This window comes from Quercus robur, chromosome 9, assembly GCF_932294415.1.
Source record: "Quercus robur chromosome 9, dhQueRobu3.1, whole genome shotgun sequence".
NCBI classification, from domain to species: domain Eukaryota; kingdom Viridiplantae; phylum Streptophyta; class Magnoliopsida; order Fagales; family Fagaceae; genus Quercus; species Quercus robur.
In genome coordinates, this window is record NC_065542.1 from 44,568,662 (window position 1) to 44,587,874 (window position 19,213).

The 19,213-nt window shown below is 33.4% G+C and overlaps 1 long non-coding RNA gene across 2 annotated transcripts; it reads right to left on the reverse strand.

Annotated features, from left to right (window-relative positions):
• Positions 1–341: 341 nt before the first annotated feature.
• On the reverse strand, positions 342–19,154 carry LOC126698599 (uncharacterized). Of its 2 annotated transcripts, XR_007646512.1 has the most exons (8): positions 18,667–19,154; positions 17,111–17,198; positions 16,876–16,983; positions 14,510–14,718; positions 11,772–11,984; positions 4,045–4,418; positions 3,120–3,411; positions 342–441 (listed from the first exon to the last, which is right to left on the reverse strand). It is a non-coding gene; the product is annotated as an uncharacterized LOC126698599 (long non-coding RNA). The 2 variants fall into 2 exon arrangements; XR_007646511.1 differs by lacking the exons at positions 342–441; positions 3,120–3,411; positions 4,045–4,418 and having other exon boundaries at positions 11,609–11,984; positions 18,667–19,115.
• Positions 19,155–19,213: the final 59 nt, after the last annotated feature.

Consider the following 19,213-nt stretch of genomic DNA (forward strand, 5'->3'; position numbering starts at 1 on the left):
GACCTTGTTGTAAACTGGGTAAAATGTTTGTAAATTACCAGTAAGTAAAACAAATAAAGACCACACAACTATACACAAAATGTTACAGGATACAAAAATAATTAGACAAATAGTCAGTATAAAGAATTAGGAACATATGGTGTGACAAAATAATAGGCTTGTTTTTCCTCTTCATGTCAGCAGAGTACTCTCTTGCAAGTACATTCACCTTTCGATGATCCATTCCCAGTTGGCAAATGTCGGCCTATTTATTTTATAAAAAATTCAGACAGTTGAAAAAAAAATTGTTTTTCCACAAAATCAAATGGTTCATTCACAAACTAGAAGTGAAGAAGGAAGCACCTTCAAGAAAAAAACACATAAGCACATTGCATGCATGGGTAGAAAATTTGTGCTGCAGTGAACTCTTCCTCATCACTTCGACCCATAATGTGACCACACCTACAGCAAAATATAATAGAAGTAAAAATAACGACCACATCACCAACATATCAATATATTACTAAAAGTTGAAACGTAGTATTTAATGTTGCTACGCTTCCATTGAGCCACGTCAGCAGTTATGTCATTATCAATTTTTTTTCAATTTTTTTATTATTAAATTTTCAATTCCATTTTAACTTTTTATATCCCCACTACTCTTTACCTTAACTTTCTTCAACCTTTCTCATTCCATTTCCACTTTTCATATCCCCACTACTCTCAATATTAATATTATTCTATCTTTTTATCTTCCTTTATTTTTTACTCTTCTTATTCTTATCCTCATGCTATAAAATTGTCATTCTCCCTCTTATTCCATGCATAATTTCTATTTTTCCACACACAAAAGCCCCCCCCCCCTCTCTCTCTCTCTCTCTATAAATATATATATATATATATATATATATATATTCCTTCAATTTTTGGTATATATATATATATATATATATTTTTTTAATTTTAGTGTAACAGGTTGACCATCAAAACATACTGATGTAGTATTGAAAGCTCCACCAAATGCATCGCAGAAATCAGTTTTAGACTACTAGAAGTCAGTTAGTTTGCTAAAATTGGAATTGACAGGTAATCCAGCTTGATACGATTTAGTTTTATATTTTATGTTGTTATCTTTTTTATTCACATTGATTGTTAAATGTTATATTATTGCATTATAAAGATAGTATATAAAAATATAATATTATTTTATTACATAGCATAACTAAAATAATATGGTGTTTATTGCTATACATTTCATTTTTATTATTTTTTTTCTCATCTTATTTTACTCAACATTTAAATTTAGCAACATCCTCCATATCATAATTATTTATATTTTCTCTCATTTTTTTAAAAATTAAACGTATAATATTTTATTCAATAAATAAAAATTGGTCTTATAAAGTCTTCCCATGAAATGTTACAATGCATCAATGGAAAAATGAAATACAAAACAAATATCAATTTAGAAACACTCAATTTTATAATATAAATAAAAAAATAAATAAACAATTTTCTTATAAAGTATTCCCATAAAAAGTTACAATGCATTAATAGAAAAAGAGAATACAAAAAACATGCTATTTTAGAAACACTAAATTTATAATAATAATAATATCAAACCAAACATATCATAAAATAATAAACTAATAGTTATGGATGTACTAACTTAATGGTAGCAAAAGGGAGTAAAATAAAAATAAAAATAAACGTTACAATATGCATATTCAGTACATTAGAATTATCATCAAATTTGGGAAAACGATAGGATGTTAACAAAGAGGGAGAGAAAGAGATTAGTAAAAGAAATCAAATGTCAATTAAATAAATTAATTAGTAACCGTTAATTGGAAAACAAAGAGACCGACGGCTAAAGGAGTAAAAATTAATTAAAGATGACCCTATGAATGTTATTATAAACTTTACAATGCAAATAAATAAATCATTAAATTCACTTAATTAAATCATATAATCAACAATTAAATAAAATCATACAAAATTTAAACTTAAAACTAATCAAACTCTAATCTAGAAAATCATATTTATTATCAAAACTAAAAGGAAAACGTTCTTCAGTAATAATAGAAATATATAAGAAATAAAGATGAAAATTTTCAAAATCTTTTTTTTGACATTTTATTTAACATTATTTATAAATAATAAAATATATAAAAAAGTCCTTAAATGCTTATATTCTTCACACACCATGACTTTTAAAATCTAATGAAAGGTTTGAAGAATTTAACTCTCATTTAATGCCTCTATTATGAAAATCAACAGCCAGTAAAATATGATAATAGTAAGAAACATTATAAATGAGAACATGAAAAAACTAATTAGCCACTATTATTATGGAATAGATGTCTTTTTTTTATGCATCTAAGAAAATGAACTATATAGGGTTTACTTATTAAGGTATATATAAAGATTCACGTTAAAAAAATATGTAAAGGTTTTTTGAAAAAAAAAAAGTAGATGTAAGGTTTTTATTAACTTAAAAGACAATGAAAAACCAATTTTTAATTACTACCACCGTCGCTACTCTAGATCTATAAATCACACACAACACTATATTAAATATCCTAAATAATATAATTAGGCCCTTTTGGATATACACCACCATATTCAACTTATAAATTACAACCCAAATCAATCATACAATTACACAATCAAAGCATGAACATGTAACATGTATTACCTTCTGAATTATTGCTTGGAATTTTCACAATTATTTAAAGAGAATCTCCAAATTTAATTTTTAGAAAACATCAAGACAAGGTGAATTTTATTCTTTTTAACTTCCATAGAAAAAATATATATTACGCACATTATTTCAACCCTTATGGAAAAGAAGGTTTACATGTAGTATGCAAAACGTGTTTAATTGACTTAGAGATGTAAAAATTAGTCAACCAACTATGGTAGAATTAAGGTTTCAAATTTTAAATAAAACAATTCTAAAATAATAAAAAATTATTTTGTGATAAATATGATTATGAAATGCATTACTTTTCATTAAATTAGTTCAAATTACAAAATAATAATAATAATAATGAGATCACCATAAAAAATAATCACGCGCAACGTGCGGGTCTGTGACTAGTTAAAGTAATAATAATAATCATCATACAATAATTCACCTTTTTATCCTTGAAACCGTATTCCTTTGTGCTATATCCACCACAAGAGGCTAGTACTCATGAGCTTGATTCAGTTTATCTCCTTCGAGGACCATAGAAACTCCACCTTCCCTCCATCAATATCCATCCCAACGGCCTTCCAAATCTCAATGAGGTAGCGGCCAACAACATCAATTTTCTTCAACTCACCTCCCATCTTATTGGTTAGCTGGGCAAACCAATCTACAATCCATATTTTCACTCTACACCCAGCAGATGTCATCTTGTTCACATTTATTGCCTTCATAACTCCCTGCAGAACAAAAAAAAAAAAAAAAAAAAAAAAAAAAAAAAAAAAAAACCGTCTCCAACCTCAGAACATAAATCATACCAAAACCCAATAAAGCAACACAATTCTAAAGCCAGTATGACAGTATCAACAAATACACAAATATAACGTCTACGGACTCTAATCGAGTGTTATCCCAAATACACAAACGTGTCCCATTATTATGGATTGCAAGTTCTTTGAGTTAACTTTACGATAAACGCCGCTTGCTATAATGTCCAGCATAATCAGATTTAATAGTTTTATCCATGAGAAATTATCATAGTATTTTGAGTTCAAATCATGCAGCCACTATCACGGGTAATGATTAAATTGAACATTAAACCTTTAATACAAGTGCTGATTTTATGACTAAACCATTAGAGCATACTTATCAAGACTGCTCAATATTTGAGCATTTACAATTTCAGTTCAATTCCTGCTTTATCAATTTTAACATACCAATTTACAATCCACCAAATATCAAAACTTCTATTATTTTACCATTTCATTTAAATATTCTTTTTTTATTCGTTCTTTATGTTTTCTTTATTCTTTCTTTTTATGTTTTCAAATAACTACCATTAAACAGATATTAAGTTTTTTCAAATAATAAACCTCGGGTTTCTTTTTGAGAAGATTCTCGAATGACATTATAAGCTTCTTGGCCTTTGCTTCTGATTCATTCATTCTGACTTGTAGCTTTTCCAGCAACATCTTCTTCTCTTGTACCTCCTCTTTGGATTTTCTTGAAAATACTCCAACGAATATGTGTGTGTGTCCACACAATAATCAATGGAATTATGACTATTAGTGAACGAACTGAGATTTCTTGATGAAGCTTGTCAACATTTGATGTAGAAGATGCATTTGCTTCAGCACCGTATGCATGAGAGCCAGAAGATGCATCGACCAGGAAAAAATTGATAAAATTTAAAGGACCTGCATATTCCAGCCCATAAAAGACCTGCATATTCTAGCCCATAAAAGACCTGCATTTGGGAAGTTAAACAAATAAATTTTAAAACAAATTTATGCAATAGGTCTTCCATAAAATAAGAAAAATCAAAATAATTTAGTTATTACATAATAATGCAATAAGTATGGGATAAAAATTATGTTACCAAGAAAGTAATAAGCAATAGCCACTCTAGCACATACACAAATTATGTTAGTGATCTTGTACAAATATCAAGATTACAAAATTAAAAACATCCTCTAATCTAATCAATTGACAAGTCGCTCATCTAGGAAGTTGTACTGCACATAAGCCCCATAGAGAGGAATATCCATTTACAATATTCTCTACGCAGAGATGAAAGGGGATAAAAAGATTCTAACTTAAATAAGAGTACAGCATAAATTTTAAAACTTCAATAATTTATTTTAGAAATTTTTTTTAAATTCAGTAAGAAGAAGATAAATTTTATTTTTCTCATAAAAGATTACATTATAGATGTTGCATGCTATCAGTGATTTTACATTCTTAACAAAATGAAATTAATCACCACTAATGAACTGTGATATAATTAAAACTAGCCTCTGAGCACGCGCGTGAGCTCTTCTATTTTTTTGGGTAAAAGTTAATAATATGCATAAACTATAATTTGTCTTTAATATATTTTCCAATCAAGAAAAAAAACCTAAGGGTGTGATGAAAAAATTATTTTACCACAAACACTTAACACTCATCACACCCCTAGGTTTTTTTTGTGATTCAGAAATACATTAATCCCAAATTATAATTTATGCATATTATTAATGTAAGGACTCAATTTGTAACGACCACAAAATGATATTGGGTTCGCACGTAAAAGAGGCCCAAACAATATAATTTGTAGAGCATGGGTTTGAAAGGCTAGGCCTTGGTCACCGAATGGTGGTTAGACATGGTGTTCATACAAACTTAAACCGTGTTCGCTCGAGGAGTCTTTCTTCTCGATACGGTCTGGGAGGCTCTGGTTCTTGGCCTTTTTTCCCAGCCCCTGATCTCTGGGATCTCTACTCTTATTTATACTACATATTTTCTTTCATCTCTACCCTACACGTGGATAATTGATGGTTTATGCTGATACTTGTCCCATCAACCCCCTTTAGAAGTCTTCTGGGGTGGTTGTAGGGCTGCATTAATACTGTGCAGAGGTCACTTCCTCATTAATGCGGCGAGGGAGTTAGCTGGGGTGCATTCAATGCGGTGACAGTAGCTTTTCCCAAGATATTTTGGGATTCTTCTCTGTCTCTTATTCTTGCAAGGCTTATCCATATTTCCAGAACTTCATGGATCGCACCCCTAGATGGCAGGCATCCTTTACGGACCTCAGCCTTGGCTAGCCGAGGACAAATTCATCCTCGACACAAACTCCTAGGCCATTATGTTCAATATTGTCTTCCTTATCCACTAGTATGGGTTTCCTTGGCTATACTTACCCATCCTCGGACAACCCCTTATCCTTGGCTTAGGCCTTAAGCCCAAAACCCAATTGTATGATCTGGGCCCATGACCCCACAATAGCCCCTCAAAACTCCGGTTTTTCCTCTCATCTGAGGAAAAAGGTGGGGTTTTGAATTCTTAAGAGTTAATTCTGCTTTGATCCTTTGATTTACACCCGGGGGAGTGCCGTTTCACGCGCCCCATATTTGTACTGTAAATTGCTCCTTTCAAAGCTACCAATCTGAGGAGTTGGTTATAATTTTGGGTCTGTCTTGAAACTTATACAAAGATGTTATGTGTGTTAATTTTCCCAAAGCCTGTGGTCCGAGGACTCATGCATGGCTAAGGTTCTGTTTAGCGTAGGTTTTGTTTAGCGTAGGTTTGAATCCGAGGACCATATAATATCTTGATTCTGTCCAAAACTTAGATATTTTCATTAAGTAGTTGGTTTCCCCATAAGTTTGAGTCCGAGGACCATACAATACCTTGGTTCTGTCCAAAACTTATATATTTCTTTAAGTAGTTCGTTTCCCCATAGGTTTGAGTCCGAGGACCATGCAATACCTTGGTTCTGTCCAAAACTTAGATATTTCTTTAAGTAGTTGGTTTCCCCATAGATTTGAGTCCGAGAACCATGCAATACCTTGGTTCTGTCCAAAACTTGGATATTTCTTTAAGTAGTTGGTTTCCCCATATGTTTGAGTCCGAAGACCATGCAATACCTTGGTTCTGTCCAAAACTTAGCTTTTAAGTAGTTGGTTTCCCCATAGGTTTGAGTCCGAGGACCATGCAATATCTTAGTTCTGTCCAAAACTTAGCTTTTAAGCAGTTGGTTTCCCCATAGGTTTGAGTCCGAGGACCATGCAATACCTTGGTTCTGTCCAAAACTTAGCTTTTAAGTAGTTGGTTTCCCCATAGGCTTGAGTCCGAGGACCATACAATACCTTGATTCTGTCCAAAACTTAGTTTTTAAGTAGTTGGTTTCCCCATAGGTTTGAGTCCGAGGACCATGTAATACCTTGGTTCTGTCCAAAACTTAGCTTTTAAGTAGTTGGTTTCCCCATAGGCTTGAGTCCGAGGACTATACAATACCTTGGTTCTGTCCAAAACTTAGATATTTTCATTAAGTGGGGGAAGGGGGGGGGGGGGAATTAGCCCCTCGGCCAAGCCATGGGACATTGGTTTGGAAAGATTAACCCCTCGGCCAAGCCCCTAGAACCATCCGCGTTACTGACGCTTCGAAGTATAGCCCCTAATGAAAAAGCGTAGCCCCTAATGGGACTTTACTTTAGAGCACTACAACGAGCTGTTGGAGGTGATAGGGGGACTTTCTCGACCCACCGCCTGTGCCAACACACAAGCCTTCCCACAGACAGCGCCAATTGTAAGGACTCAATTTGTAACGACCACAAAATGATATTGGGTTCGCACGTAAAAGAGGCCCAAACAATATAATTTGTAGAGCGTGGATTTGAAAGGCTAGGCCTTGGTCACCGAACGGTGGTTAGACATGGTGTTCATACAAACTTAAACCGTGTTCGCTCGAGGAGTCTTTCTCCTTGATACGGTCTGGGAGGCTCTGGTTCTTGGCATTTTTTCCCAGCCCCTGATCTCTGAGGTCTCTACTCTTATTTATACTACATATTTTCTTTCATCTCTACCCTACACGTGGATAATTGATGGTTTATGCTGATACTTGTCCCATCAACCCCCTCTAGAAGTCTTCTGGGGTGGTTGTAGGGTTGCATTAATACAGTGCAGAGGTCACTTCCTCATTAATGCGGCCAGGGAGTTAGCTGAGGTGCATTCAATGCGGTGACAGTAGCTTTTCCCAAGATATTTTGGGATTCTTCTCTGTCTTTTGTTCTTGCAAGGCTTATCCATATTTCCAGAACTTCATGGATCGCACCCTTAGATGGCAGGCATCCTTTACGGACCTCAGCCTTGGCTAGCAGAGGACAAATTCATCCTCGACACAAACTCCTAGGCCATTATGTTCAATATTGTCTTCCTTATCCACTAGTATGGGTTTCCTTGGCTATACTTACCCATCCTCGGACAACCCCTTATCCTCAGCTTAGGCCTTAAGCCCAAAACCCAATTGTATGATCTGGGCCCATGACCCCACAATAGCCCCTCAAAACTCCGGTTTTTTCCTCTCTTCCGAGGAAAAAGGTGGGGTTTCGAATTCTTAAGAGTTAATTCTGCTTTGATCCTTTGATTTACACCGGGGGGAGTGCCGTTTCACGCGCCCCATATTTGTACTGTAAATTGCTCCTTTCAAAGCTACCAATCTGAGGAGTTGGTTATAATTTTGGGTCTGTCTTGAAACTTATACAAAGATGTTATGTGTGTTAATTTTCCCAAAGCCTGTGGTCCGAGGACTCATGCATGGCTAAGGTTCTGTTTAGCGTAGGTTTTGTTTAGCGTAGGTTTGAATCCGAGGACCATATAATATCTTGATTCTGTCCAAAACTTAGATATTTTCATTAAGTAGTTGGTTTCCCCATAAGTTTGAATCCGAGGACCATACAATACCTTGGTTCTGTCCAAAACTTATATATTTCTTTAAGTAGTTCGTTTCCCCATAGGTTTGAGTCCGAGGACCATGCAATACCTTGGTTCTGTCCAAAACTTAGATATTTCTTTAAGTAGTTGGTTTCCCCATAAGTTTGAGTCCGAGGACCATGCAATACCTTGGTTCTGTCCAAAACTTAGATATTTCTTTAAGTAGTTGGTTTCCCCATATGTTTGAGTCCGAAGACCATGCAATACCTTGGTTCTGTCCAAAACTTAGCTTTTAAGTAGTTGGTTTCCCTATAGGTTTGAGTCCGAGGACCATGCAATACCTTAGTTCTGTCTAAAACTTAGCTTTTAAGCAGGTGGTTTCCCCATAGGTTTGAGTCCGAGGACCATGCAATACCTTGGTTCTGTCCAAAACTTAGCTTTTAAGTAGTTGGTTTCCCCATAGGCTTGAGTCCGAGGACCATACAGTACCTTGGTTCTGTCCAAAACTTAGTTTTTAAGTAGTTGGTTTCCCCATAGGTTTGAGTCCGAGGACCATGTAATACCTTGGTTCTGTCCAAAACTTAGCTTTTAAGTAGTTGGTTTCCCCATAGGCTTGAGTCCGAGGACTATACAATACCTTGGTTCTGTCCAAAACTTAGATATTTTCATTAAGTGGAGGGGGGGGGGGAATTAGCCCCTCGGCCAAGCCGTGGGACATTGGTTTAGGAAGATTAACCCCTTGGCCAAGCCCCTAGAACCATCCGCGTTACTGACGCTTCGAAGTATAGCCCCTAATGAAAAAGCGTAGCCCCTAATGGAACTTTACTTTAGAGCACTACAACGGGCTGTTGGAGGTGATAGGGGGACTTTCTCGACCCACTGCCTGTGCCAACACACAAGCCTTCCCACAGACAGCGCCAATTGTAAGGACTCAATTTGTAACGACCACAAAATGATATTGGGTTCGCACGTAAAAGAGGCCCAAACAATATAATTTGTAGAGCATGGATCTGAAAGGCTAGGCCTTGGTCACCGAACGGTGGTTAGACATGGTGTTCATACAAACTTAAACCGTGTTCGCTCGAGGAGTCTTTCTCCTTGATACGGTCTGGGAGGCTCTGGTTCTTGGCATTTTTTCCCAGCCCCTGATCTCTGGGGTCTCTACTCTTATTTATACTACATATTTTCTTTCATCTCTACCCTACACGTGGATAATTGATGGTTTATGCTGATACTTGTCCCATCAACCCACTCTAGAAGTCTTCTGGGGTGGTTGTAGGGTTGCATTAATACTGTGCAGAGGTCATTTCCTCATTAATGCGGCCAGGGAGTTGGCTAGGGTGCATTCAATGCGGTGACAGTAGCTTTTCCCAAGATATTTTGGGATTCTTCTCTATCTTTTGTTCTTGCAAGGCTTATCCATATTTTCAGAACTTCATGGATCGCACCCCTAGATGGCAGGCATCCTTTACGGACCTCGGTCTTGGCTAGCCGAGGACAAATTCATCCTCGGCACAAACTCCTAGGCCATTATGTTCAATATTGTCTTCCTTATCCACTAGTATGGGTTTCCTTGGCTATACTTACCCATCCTTGGACAACCCCTTATCCTTGGCTTGGTCCTTAAGCCCAAAACCCAATTGTATGATCTGGGCCCATGACCCCACAATTAACTTTTACCGAAAAAAATAGAAGAGCCTCTGACGCGCATGCTCAGAGGCTAGTATTTTTTATTTAAGTAACCACATGACTAAATTTTAAGAAAATAACTTAAGGAATAACACCTAAGGTACTATACTTAAGACTAAAATTTTGTAGTATTTTTTTTTTTTTTTTTTACAATTCAAGTCCAAAAAAAAAAAAAAAAATCCTAAATTTTAGGATTTCAGATTCTCTACTAATGGCCTACTAACCAGCACAGTTTCCCATTATAAAAAATTTTTAAAAAAAATCATGTTTTAGGATTTTAGAATCCTAAATTATCTTTTTGTTTTACATTTTATTTTTTTTACTTTCCTTATTATGTTTGACGGTTGAGATTCAGGATTTTGGATTGTGCAATATTGTTAAGGATAAATTGCTATGTTTAAGGATAACAATATCCAATAGAGTTTTGGTGAAAAATAAATCCATTACTTTTATTGTTTCAGTTAATAAATTGTGATCCTTGAACGTTGCTTTGATAATTTTTTTTACAATTTCAAGCAAAAAAATAAAATTTTAAAAACCCATGTTTAGGTATTTTTATTCCTAAAAGTTTGCCTATTATTTAGAAGCCATTTTTTCTATGATTTTATAATTATATCTTTAAAGAAAAGAGGAAAAAAAAAAACGTTTTTAGGTTTTTACCCGGTATTTTTATTCCTAAAATTTTGCCTGTTATTTAGAAGCAATTTTCTCCATGATTTTACAATTTTATCTTTAAAGAAAAAATAAATAAATAAATAAAACCGCCACATTTTAGGTTTTTACCCGTAAAAGTTAGTCTATTATTTAGTAATAATTGTTCCATTTTTCTCAGTCTATGGCATTTTATTTTTATTTATTTATTTTTTTTACAAATATATTAGTAATATGTATATAATGGTCAATCACTCTCCTTTGCCTATATATTTTATGCTTCGAAATAGAGGTAAGTGCAATATAATTAATTAATACGTGATACTTATCCAAATTGCACAATTTGTATTTCTTTTATACAATTTGATACTTATCCAAATTGCACAATTTGTATTTCTTTTATACAATTTGATACTCATCCAAATTCCACAGTTGTTGTATTATAATATTGTAATCAAAGAAATTCACAGTAATATTGCAATAAAAAAGAAGAAGAAAAGCAATGACTAAGCTTTAACCTACAAATGCATAGAAAAAAGAAAAATAGAAAAGAAGAAAGAGGATAATCATAAGGAAATAAGAAATTAAAGAAAGAGCCAGAGTAAAAATAATTAGACTGCCATTAATTTCTTTATAAAAACAAAATAGAAAAGTGCAATGTACATTGACATACCTACAGAATCGAAACAATTAGAATTGAACTTTTGTTTTTGTAAGTAAATTTTTTATTTCTTTTTTGGATTTTGAATTTAGGAAAAATGATTATTAACAATACCACAATCAAACAAACCATTAACCAACATAAGTAACCATTTACAGTAATTATTTATTCAATATATATTGCCTGAGATAGTGAACGTCGAAGTTGATGAATTTGATTTTCTAATTATCATTGCAAAACACAAATAGAATCACGAAGGATCAAATAAGTTCAGATCTAAGATGTAATGCTTAACATATATAGAAGATCAGAATAAGAACGAGAAATTACAAAATACGAACAGAGACAGTAAAATCGGAATCAAACAAATAGTTTGAATTTATAGCGAAAATAAAGAGGAAGTACTTGATTTGGAGGGAACAATACAGCCTTACACCTTGGCCCAGGCTCTTCCTCACAAAATTCTTCACGAAATTCCCTAAACAACTTGTCTTGAATTCTTTCCAGCTTTCACACTTGGAACCATCACCCATCATGCGGTAGTCGATGAATTTTGACTGCGCAACTGGTAAATACGTGGTAGAATTCGTCCAGATTGGGTTTCTCCATTCTCGTGTTCTGTGCAAGAGAAAACCATTAGCCAAGAAAAGTTAACTACCTTAAAATGTCAAATGCTTATAAACATAACTAACACAAACTTATTAGCACATTCTACAAAATTGCATGATACGGCTAATTAGATGTCTAAAACACATAAGGTAAGAAAAGTTAACAATTGTTTTTTCTTTCCCAAATCATAACTGCTTTCAATTTTTGTTTGCCGGAAAAGCACAAGTATATTCATCTGAGTCAAACTGTTAGTTCTGAGCTTAAAGAAAAACCAAAAAAAGAAAAAATAAATAAATAAATAATAAATAAATAAAAAATAAAAAACCCAAATTTGTAAATATAAATTTACTCACTTTTTTTACACAACAAAATACATACAATCAGTCGATCACGGTGTTACTCTTATCCCTAGACCACTAATCCCTTTCGCGAAGCAAAATCAAACATATACAAACAATGTTCAAAAAAAAGATAGAAAAAGATCCATAGATACCTAGAATGAAAAAACAAGTTCTTGCACAAAAATTAAACAATCATACTGCAACCAAGGTTTTGAAACCCGGACCGTTCAATGAAACCTAAAAGAGAGAGGTTCAAGGTTTTGAAGGTTGAACCGAGGTCGAACCGGGATCGAACCGTGATGACGTCATAATTAATTTAATAATTATTTAAATATAAATAATTATATTAAATTAGTATAAATATAAAAATTAACTAAAATAATTTAATTAAATATAAAAATCTATCTTTCAAATATATTTTTTATATCATAACTTTCCCAAAACAAATAAGAAATACTAAATACTAAGTAAAGGTAGATATGGTATTCTTTATTTATTTATATGTTGATTAGTTAAACTTGTGATAGCAATAATAATATACTAATTAGAAGGACACTTATATTATATTAAATAAAATAAAATTTTTAAATTATTTAATAGTCTTAAATTAAAATAATTTTAGAATCACACAATTTTATATTTTTTTGGGCACAATTGTAAATTTGAATACCTATCAAATATATATAAACCCATTATTTTTCCTCTACTACCTACTCTCTATCCCATCAGAATTACAACCAAAAAAAATAGCTAACAACCAAAAAAAGCTAAGACAAATTTCGGTATTAGATTTTTTCTTTAAAAAAAAAATTGTAAATATTAATTAAAAGTACTTAACAATTAAGAGAGTTGTCACATCATGTTGGGAAGGTGAAAAAAATGGATGGCTGAAACTCTTCTTACCTTTCCAATGTAATCACGTGGAGGGCTTTGGAAAAACACAAATAAAAAAAATAATACAAAAACTAATGAGTGGAGTTAAAAGAGAGAAAGTGCAGACGGACAAAAGAAAGAGAAGGAGAAAAAGAAGAAAGAAGAAGAAGAAGAAGAAGAAGGAGGAGAAACAGCACCAGAGGATGAAGCGTTCACTAGCACTACCTCGTCTGCCACTCCACCGCCGTTCGTCCTCCTCCCCACCACCAGATTGGGTCAGATTGGCATGTTCTTTTTTTTTTTTTTTTCTTGTTCTAATTCAACTTCATTGTAAGAATTGGATTTTGTTTTGTGTTTTGTGTTTTGTGTTTGGATTATTTGAGATGTTTTTTGAGATTGAAGCAAAGTTAGATAGGCTTGTTCTTCCTAGCAATTGTGTTTCTTTTTCTTTTGTTTTTTTGTGTTTTTTTTTTTTTTTTTAAGGTTCAGATTCAAAGAGAACCGTGAGAAGCGGTCTGATCACGATTCTTAGAACTGTGCGGTTGAACCGCGGATCGAACGGTTCCCTGCTTTTTTGACATAGACAGGTTTTTAAGCTTAAAGAACCGTGATGGTGGGAGGTTCACGGTTTTTCCGGTCGGACCGTATGGTCCGGTCCGGATTTCAAAACCATGACTGCAACTAGCAAAAGTGCTATTTAATGCTTGCAATCCTGATAAAATATACCTAATTGAAACACAAATTAAGAACTGCTATTACCTCAATAAATAAATAAAAAAGAAAAATGTAATGACTGACTATCTCAAAAAAAATCTAAGGCCACAACAACTATTAAAACCAATACAACCATGATATATGATATCTTTTATATATATAAGACATTTTATGGTGACCCAATTAATCATTGACATTATTTATAAATGTGAAATACAACCATGTACAAGAAGAGAGAATGGTCATGAACTAATGAACTAACAACTGACAAATCCTTAGAAAATATTATCATTTGTTAGGGGGACTTTTTAAATAAAACTTGTATTAGGCTTGCACCATTTGCACTTTTTCAATGAAATTATCAGTTTAAAAAAAAAAATGAAAGAGATAGACCATATGCGCAATGAAACATGTGCATCAAAAACTGTTCTTGTTCGTTAAATAATCTTAGATTTGGCGAATACAAAGATGCAATCCATCACAATACAAATATTTTTCATATTCTTAGAAAATGAGATTAGGAATAAATAATAGATAATTATAAAGTACAAGTAGAATAAAAAATGGCTTTGGATTGGATTGGATTGGATGGAAAGGGAAGCTGACCTGAACGATCCAAAGAGCAGTGGTGGTGGCGGCGACACCCCACAAGGCAGCAGACTGAACATCGATAGGCTGAAGTCTAGGCCAAAGAAATTTCATGAGTCCTCCCGATCTAGATGCGATCCCAGCAGACATTTTCAGATATATTCGTCTCAAATCCGAATATGTTAAGAGTAAAAGCAAATATAATGAACAAACAGGTACATATGACCCTGCAACCAATACACATCCAAGGAAATTAGACCAAAAAAAATACAGAAAGTTAAGCATTAAAGCCTACAATGAAGAAGTTAAAATGGATGCGTAAAAAAAGAATTGGTAGCAGATAACCAATGTGCCACTACTACTACAACAACAACAACAAAGCCTTAGTCCCAAAAGACTACAGAAACAAATCTTGACAATTTGTTCCCTTGCATTAATAGACATTCCTGTGTCATTTGGTGTTTTTTTAATTTATATTTCTTTGAAATGATAACATTTCAGAATTTATGTGAAAAAAATACAACCAGTTACAAAAGTAGCTATGCCCTGTAGTAGGGGATTCTACACAAGCAAGGAACAAAACGCTAATAGAGTAAACACAACCAAAATGAGGATGCCAGTGAATAAGATAGGGGGAAAAGAAAAATATGAATTGAAGAAAAATTCATGTCGGCCAATGGCCTTTGGGCTTGATGGCACTTCCATGTTGGGTGGTGGGTAAGATCATAGGTTGATGTCCTATTGGGTGCATTAATAAAAAATAAATAAAAAATAAAAAAATATGGGAGAGACTAGAGCAGCAATGCCTTCTAAAGAGGAGGAGGTGAGAGTGCAGAGAATAAAAGCAATGGAGCTTATCTATAGGTTGTAGAATTTTTTTTGCAGCAAGCAAAACTTCACAAAACAATCAAACCTGTAAAGAAATTTATAGGACTCAATTTTCCTAATATAGAAAGAGTCCAAATAACTAATTGAATTCAAAGAAGGAAGCAAGAAAAAAATATGAACCAATAATGATAGGAAGTCCAACATAATAGAAACATCTTAACAGGAAGAAAAACAGCACCGTTTATAGGCATGTTAGAAAAGAAATAGAATCTTCTTACCATAGAAACTCTCAAGTAATACTTCATAAATGTGTGAATCCACTAATTTCCTAGAATACACCTAGGCTAATATAATAATAATAATAATAATAATAACTATTCGCTAACCCGTGCGATGCACGGGATAGTTGGTTAAATAACAATTACAAATAATCACACAAAGGGCGCAAAATATGTTCTTTGATTATAAATTTAGGGTGTTTCACATAACACATAAAGATCACACCTTGGTTTCTCTATGTCGATGAAAAAATTATAGCCAACATTCCAATAGCTCATACACAAATTTGGGCATAATATGAATTCACATAATGCTCAATTGCAAATCAATTTATAGTCTACCACCAATATAAATCATATAAAAAAATTTATTGATAAAATGAATATTTAAATGTATAAATAATCTCATGACAACATTAGCAAGACCATGCATTTGTTGCCAGGGAATAATATGCCACATAAACACATGGGGCCCTATCCCACTATCTCTTATAAGAAGCAACTCATAAACACAATATTCAAAACTTTGAAAAGAAACAGCTAACAAATAGTCTAAGTATCTTTGCTTATCTACTCTTTATGACCCCCAATTTTGATTATGCTGGCTTCTTGGAAACTGTTGAGGAGATCATTTGCAGCAACATATATTTGTGTCAGATGCATCTAATTTCCTTTAGATACATCTTAAGTACATGCAAATGCCTATATATTTGAAAGAGTGTCTATTTGAAAGGAATCAAACGAAATGCCTATATATTTCAGTTTCAACTCTCTATAAACAATTAAAACCAAATTTCATAAACTCTTTGGATACATCTTAAGTAAGACATACAATCAATTTCAAAAACACCAAATGTTGGGTTGAAAGTAATACACAATTATTTGAAGTAGTGCTATTAGGCTCAACCAAGCCACTCTCTATGGAAAAAATTCAAAATATTGCATTTAAATAGAGACAATGCAATAATGTATTAATAGCTATTTCTATGAGCAAGAAAATAAAAAATATTTGAAGCAATTGCTTGAAATCATTTAAGTACATGCCATCAATGAAGTTGCTTGAAATCATTTTAAGTACATACCATCAATGAAGCTACAACATTAACATTGTTCATAACATTATTTTATTATTTGTAGCACACAATGTGGGCATGTAAGATATACATTGGTGCATGGAAATCTACAAAATCACCCACACAAAAACAAAAAAGGAGAGAGTTAAATCAATGATTGTGTAATAATCATAGTGCAGTTTAGGTAATAATCAAAGATACTTACCCAAGAGAATGAACTTTTGATACCTCCTACTGTGTGAAGGAATTCTCCACTATGGTTGAAGATAAGTTTCCCATCTTGAACCACAACTTCATAAGCCTTCCTTTTTGCCTACAATGCATGATGATTGAACTTCAAATTAAGTATGGTGTTTGTTCCATGATGCATGATTGCTTTTTATCAAAATACAAATTCTACTTCCTAGTTAGGGAGCATAAAGCAGGGACATGAGACTCACTGGACCAAGATATCTGATGCATTGCAGCTGAAGCTTCGATCTAGAACATCTCTCATGATTGACCTTTTTTCCTTCTCCTACATCAATCCTGTTATTTTTCGAAGTTCAGATGTTAAGCAAATTAAAAGTCAAAATTGTTGTAATTCTGTCAAATTTATCATTGCTCCCCATATGCAGAATCCCATTGAGACCTAGCATCAAACACCTCACAGGCACTATTATAGAGACTCTTTTTATCATTTTGTCGAATAAAAGCAACCACCATTCAAAATTTGAGAGATAAGTAGGATAATTAATCGATATAGATAATTAAACTGTCTATTTACTAATATATCTTGTAGGCATTCTATCAAACACCTGTTAGGAATCTCAAACAGCTATAGTAACCAACCCCAACCTCCAAAACAAAAATAACGACTTCTATAGAATAGAAAGTGAAACAGAGATGACATTCAAGTTGATCAAATAAATGTCAAGAGGTATTTGGATGTGCAGAGTGATAAGAGAACTAATTCTCACATTTATGGCTTTTGCAAGGTTTTTTATTTTTGGTGGTAATGTAGGAAGGGGATAAGTGGAGTGGCTTGAAGATTTGGAATTGCTACTGTGAAGTAACATAAAAAAAAGTCATGCTATGCTTTTCAATAGCTAAGATTTAGTGTTTTTGCCTTAACCCACCCAGCTGTCAGTGAAACAAAAAGAGTGTCTATTCAACACAATGTTTATTTGCAAGTAAAACCATTTCTAATTTTTGTTTCATAGAGCGTAAACATAGGAGATGGTAACAATTTCAACTGTAGCCACATGCTGCCACTATATATTTGTTGTCTCCCTTAAAAGAATAATTTCCCCCTCAATTCTCAACACAGCTTAAAAATAACTTCATCTATAATATATTTGTTCTTCATAATTAAACAATCACTCTATAGGGACATATACACAAAAAACCTCTGCTAGAAGATATGACTCGAGAGTTTAATACCACATTGCACATGGAGAAATACTGTCATTCATAGACAGAATAAGATTTGTTATTTACTCTAAAAGGAAAAACCTAAAGGGATACAGTGTGGACATTTCCAACTAAGTTTATATGTCGAAAATAGGCTGGTTCTGAAAGGTAAAAGTACAAAGCAAAAAACAGTCACCATTAAAACATTAGCCATACAAGCCAAGTAATTTGTATACAGCATGAATAAAAGAAGCCTCTTTAATGACCAATAAATTATGCATTACATATAAGTGAGTTAATTCAATCCATTTAGTAACAAAACAGAAAAACCAAATTTTCATGAGATATTTTTATTTATTAAATTAAATAACAATGATATATGTGCACCAAACGAAAATAGAAATAAAAAATAAAGACAAACCCAAAACAAATATTTCAGTCATATAGCAATATTCAACAATACCCACAAAAAGAAATTTTGATTTTTTGGGTTATACCATCCTCCTTTCCTCTCATCCTAATAATTCCAATTCTCCAACACTACCAATCATGAACGGTTAAATAAATTTTAAAAAAAATAATAATCTCAAGAAAATTCCAAAACCTGCTTCAGAGGCTGCGTTAGATTGCTCATAGCTTCCTCGATGACATCGGCGACATCTGAGTTTTGGGTTTTTGGGTTTTGATTTTGGGGAAGGAGAGGGTTTTTGCTCATAGCTTCCTTGATGACACCGGCGGCATCTGAGTTTTGGGTTTTTGGGTTTTGATTTTGGGGAAGGAGAGGGTTTTGATTTTCGGGGAAGGAGAGGCTTGCATGACAGAATCTGGGCAGTCGGGTGTTTTCATTTTTTTTTTTTTTTTGTTTTATTATTGGTTATGGTTTTCTTTTTTTTTTGAGGCAGAGAATCGGGCTAAGGAAAAGGCAGAGAAGAGGAAGGTCTGGTGGGAGGAAGGTCCGGTATTCGTGAGAGGGAAAGGTATTCGTGAAAGGGAAAGAGAAGGCAGTCGGGTAGTGAAAGAGAAGGCAGGGTGTTTTCGTTTTTTTCTTTTGTTTTATCATTGGTTATGGTTTTCATTTTTTCTTTTGTTTTATTATTTGTTATTATTATTATTTTTTTTTTTTTTTAATGATGTGCTGACGTGGAAAATTG